The sequence below is a fragment of the Papio anubis genome, chromosome 18, assembly GCF_008728515.1.
Source record: "Papio anubis isolate 15944 chromosome 18, Panubis1.0, whole genome shotgun sequence".
In the NCBI taxonomy this organism is placed as follows: Eukaryota; Metazoa; Chordata; class Mammalia; order Primates; family Cercopithecidae; genus Papio; species Papio anubis.
The window spans coordinates 54,814,423-54,819,863 of NC_044993.1; the positions used below are offsets into that span (position 1 = coordinate 54,814,423).

At 41.8% G+C, this 5,441-nt stretch overlaps 1 pseudogene; it reads left to right on the top strand.

Annotated features, from left to right (window-relative positions):
* The first annotated feature begins 3,440 nt into the window (after window positions 1–3,440).
* LOC116271307 lies at window positions 3,441–3,967 on the top strand (annotated as a pseudogene).
* Window positions 3,968–5,441: the final 1,474 nt, after the last annotated feature.

Genomic DNA, 5,441 nt, shown 5'->3' on the forward strand with positions numbered 1-5,441 from the left:
GTGTGGGTGTTAAAGGAAATAATACAAAGTGAAATGAAGCTTTTCAAGGGGAAATACCTCAATTCCTTTGACCTGCCTTCAATTAGCAAGGCTTGTTGATGTAGTCCCCCACAGATGCTCTGCCAGACAAGGCTAGTTCTCTCTGCCATATTCATTCTCCTCTTTTCTTTACCATAAGAGCCTTCTTTTTGTTCATGGCACTCACGTATGCAGCTGAAATAAAATGTCCTTCCCAGACTCCCTTGAGCAATGAGTGGCCACGAGGCACTTCTGTGCAGTCAGATGTTGGTAATAGACTTCAGGGAGGGAGACCCTGTACAAATAATAGTACAGAAGAGGAGTTTGCCTCCTGCCCTCCACCTTTCTCCTTTTTCCTCTCTTGAAGACACATGCAATGCCTGGAGGTGAAGCAGCCTTTTTGCAACCATAAAAATAAAAGCCAACCTCTGAAGATGACTGAGCTGAAAATGGAAGGAACCTGCGTTTATAACATCATCATAAACAGCCATAACAGCTCATGCTGCCACTCTAGATTTGACATGATATAAGAAAATAAATAAATAAATAAATAAATAAATAAATAAGCAAATAAGGATTGGACGAAACTGCTGTGATCAGCTATTACCTGCAGAGGAACACACTCCTAACTGCCTAACTGACACAGGTGCTAACATCAGTCACACACACACACACACACACGCACACATATATATATATATGTATATATATTGAGGTGGAGTCTTGCTCTGTTGCCCAGGCTGGATGACACTTAGATATGTCAATATGTAATCATAGTAACAATAACAACCACATATAATGAACATGTGCTATAGCATAAGGTTATTGGGAGCATTTTGTGAGATGAATTATTTAGAACCCCAGTACAATGGCAGGCACAAAGAAAACATTAATGAATCTTGGCTCTTATCAGAATTTGAGGTTGAGAGAGTTCGTTCATAAGACGAATTAAGAAGAAATGAAAGAAAGGTAGAAAGGAGAAGGTAACACCAAGATTTGGGGAACCGCAAACAGAGGGATAGCACCCAAGCTGGACTCAGAAAACTTCTCCATTGGCAAAGATCCTGGACCTGCCTCTTACACGCTATGTGACCTCAGGCAAGTTACTTAACCTCTGGGAACCTCAGTTTCCTTTTCTGCAAAAATGAGATAATTGTGAGGATTAAGGAAGCTATGCCCAATGTAAGGGCTTAGTGCCTGTGGTTAGCACTTGTGGTTAATTCTGCCTGGAGACAGGCAGGAATCTTAAGAAGAGCCTCTCTCAGAGCACCGAGACAGGTTGCATAAAGACAACACTCCAGTCTTTCAGCAAAGGAGTTTTGCAGCAGTCCCCATGAGAAGCAAGTGGAGGTACTCAGCATATTCCTCACTTTGATAAAAATCTCTCAAAGAGGCAGCAAATTACCAAGTCCTTGTTTTAGCTAAATCAAACATACTGCAGATTCCATTGGCGTTTAATACTGATATTATGGCCCCAGGAATAACAAGTGAAAGTAATTAAGTTTAATGATTCCAACGAACCCAGTATGCTTGATTGCAGTGTGTATGTCTAATTATCTTCTTTTTTGTTGTTGTCGTGTGTGGTATAAATAAGTCCTACTTACAAAAATAAAAAAGGCACTAATTTGAAGATGTATCAGGGAAAGCTGCATTTGCAGCACCTTTTTGAAGGGTTTGCTTGCTTTCTCAAAACACTGGTAGGGAGAAAGTCGCTTGGCTTGTCAAAGTGGCAAAGGAGAGATGATGTAATGCTTGGGTCTCTAAATGGTGGGACAAAGCCAGTCTTCCCAATTGCAGAGGAGGAAAGGAAGGAGGCCCAAGCCTGTAGGTCCTCACCAAGGTAAAGGATCAAAAGACGTTGGGTAAAGGTTAAAGGCAAAACTTGGACTGAAAATCGTGAGGCCTGACTATTTCCCTCAGAGAAAGGGTATGTTCTGCTCACCTGGACAGACATCCCTGGGAGAGATTGTTTCACTGGCCTCCATTTCCCCCACACCTCCTCGCATCCATGTTCTTTGCCATGTGACTTTCAGTCCTTTTCACTAAAAGGACAGAATGGATTTCCCCACCTTTTGACTTCAGGTTTGAACATGTGATTTCCCTTAGCTAATGGAATTAGGTGGAAGCAGCATGGTACCACCTACAAGCTTTGAATGTTTCCACTTACTATCTTGTGTTTCTGTACCATGCTGCTTTCACCTAATTCCATCAGCCAAAGGAAGTCACACGTCCAAACCCGAAGTCAAGGGCTGGGTTTAAGAGGCCTTGAATATTTCCATTTACCATCTTGTGTTTCTGCCATTGCTGTGTGGCCAAGCTTCAGCTAGCCTGCTGATCCCAGGCAGAGAATGACTGACACCTGGAGTGGAGCCCCTGCAACTAGCCTAGCCTGATCAGCCAATCCCCAGCCAAGCTGCAGATGTATGAGCTAAATGTATCCTTATTGTTGACTTACTTATTAAATATCATAAGTTTTTTTTTATGAAGCATAAGGGCTCTGATATAACCATGAAAACCTTGAAGTGTTTTCAGAATTTTGTGACAATAAGAAATTTTCTGGGGAAACAGTTTTCCCGTTTTCAGGGAATTCTTAAAGCTGCGTCTGACCCAAGGGAAATCAGAAAGTCCCTGTAACTGTTAACCACACCTACCTGTACTCAGCCACAAGCTGTAGACTCCCGACTCATCCTCAGCTCTTCTGTACTTCCCACTGTCTCTTCCCAACTCCCATTTGGTAATATCATGCTAGTAACTTGAAATCAGCCATGGGGAAGTACTCATACCGTCTAAATTGGAAAACACTACAAACCAAGGCTTCCCCACTTCCCATCCCCTCACAGAGAGTCAGTTTACCAGTATTCATGCTTCCCACAATCAGCTGGGGTCAAGTCCTCTTACTCCTTTGATATCAGCAGTACCTCTTGCAAATGGTCCCTATTCCACAACCTCACAAGGACATTCTCAGCATCCTTGCGCAGGGAGAAGCCTAGAGTTGCAGGGTGCATGTCAGAGTCAAATGATCTGTGGTTGATTCCAAGCTCAGCTGCTTAGCAGTTGCATGATCCTAGCAAGTTCCTTAAACTCTCTAAGCCTCCTTCTCCCCATCTGTGAAACGGACATAACAAAGTAGTATCTAACTCTTAGGGTCGTTAGGAGGATTCAGTGAAATGACTTAGCAAAGCATGTAGCACTGAGCCTGACACCTCCTAAGCACACGATAGGTGACAGCTCTCATGACTTGGTTCATGTTCACATCATCTTTTGCCACATTTATTTGCAACACCTTCCAACAGACCTTCCTCTTGTTGGTCTTGCCCCTTTCACTCTATCCTCTCCACAGCAGACAGAGAAAATGGGAGGAAAACGTTCCAGAAGTTGCTCTCAGAGTCAGCATGTGGATGTGCTCTTTGTACAATTCCACCATGGCGTACCATGACCAGGGCCAGAAAGTGCAGAGGGTTATGGTACAGCCCTTCAACCTCATCTTCAGATACTTACAAAATACGTCGCAAATTCAGGTGTGGCTGTATAAGCAAGTGAATATGCGGATAGAAGGCTGTATCATTGGCTTTGATAAGTATATGAACCTTGTGTTAGATGACACAGAAGAGATTCATTCTAAAACAAAGTCAAGAAAACAACTAGGTTGGATCATACTAAAAGGAGATAATATTACTCTGCTACAAAGTGTCTCCAACTAGAAATGATCAATGAAGTGAGAAATTGTTGAGAAGGATACAGTTTGTTCTTAGACGTCCTTCGTCCCAATATGAACATTTTTCATATTGTTTTGATTACCCTTATGTTATTACAAGATGGGAATAAATGCTATGGGATTGTTTGTATTAAAAAAATGAAAGTAGCCAGGGTGGGAGGTGTGAAGCACAAATACAATTGTGTTACTCCCTTGCTCAGAACTCTCCAGTGATTCTCCTTTGCCTTCAGGAGACAGTCCCAATTTATAAATGGGGAAACTGGAGTTTGAAGAAGTTAAAACATTTGCCCAAGGCCACACAAGTAGTAAATGACATAGGATTTGAATCCAGACTTCCCATGTCCACATTCTGCCTTTTTCACCACTAAGAGATACCAAGGATAAAAGAATAGGTGATCACAAGGTATGGATGGGTGAACAGATAAAATTACAAAAGGGACAGAAATACAGAAGGATAGAAGCATGAGTGGAAGTCTAGAAGGATGGCAGACTCTAGGAGGAAAGGATGGGTGGATGGATGAATGGAAACGTGGAAGGATAGAGGAACAGAAAGATAGAAGAATAAATGGACTGAAGGATGAAAATATGGAGGGATTCTCCTAAGTTGCATTCACTCCTTCTGTCTTACCTAGGTTTACCTAGCAAGGGCTCTGTCCCTGGACACCTAGCTGAGACATTTGCTGAGAATGTAGCAAATCCTATGGAGCCTTCCATTTCTTAGTTTCCTTTTCCTCCATCAGCTCAAACCTAGTTCATCTCTGAACAAGTCTCTCTTGGTAACTAGCTTCCAGGGAATTGACCACTTCTATCTTCTTCCAGAAGCTCAGGCTTTTTGATGACCAGGGACCAAATTTTGTATCTTAAGAACTAATATTCACTAGGCACTTACTGTATGCTAATCATATAATTCTGTCATTTAGTCTTCACAACACACTTATACAGTAGGTACTGCAATCCTCTCCATTCTGAAAATGAAGAAATAGAGTCACAGAGAGCTCGCATAATTTACTCAAAGTTGCAAAACTACAAAGTGGTACATCCCAGGATTGCTCAGGTGATCCGAACCCAAGGTGTGCACTCATAATGACTACACTATACTTTTTCTCTCCTTAGTTATCTCAACTGGTAGCTCCATTCCCCGTATTTGGATGGAAAATCTATTATCAGTCCATGAGGACTAAAGTCACATTATCTGTTAAGACCTTACCTATGGCATTTCTCATGCACCTACCAATTTATACTGAACAATAGTCATAATGAACAGCCACTAAGTGCAAGTTACAAAAGTTTCACCATTATGAAACCATAACCCTATATGCCACAAAGGCACTTCCCACATTGATCAAAGGGCCACTGGCATCCTGAGAAAAACATTCCTATCAGTGACACAGCCTAGTTGGAACAAAAGATTCATAGAATTGTGATGAATGAGACTGTGGGCAAGCATCCACCCAATTTGGTTGAAAATACACCACAATGTTTTCAGAATCTGGCAAATCTGGATTCTGGCTCCAGCTCTGCCATTTAGTTAAGATATGAGATGCCAGTACTTGACATCTCTGAGCCTCAATTCTCTTATATGCAAAATGGGGAGAACAATAGCAGCTTGTATGAACAGTTGTAAGAATGAATGAGATCACCTGTACAAAGGGCTTAGTACAATCAGGAATACACTATGGATCATTATCATGGTGGTGGCTGTTATATC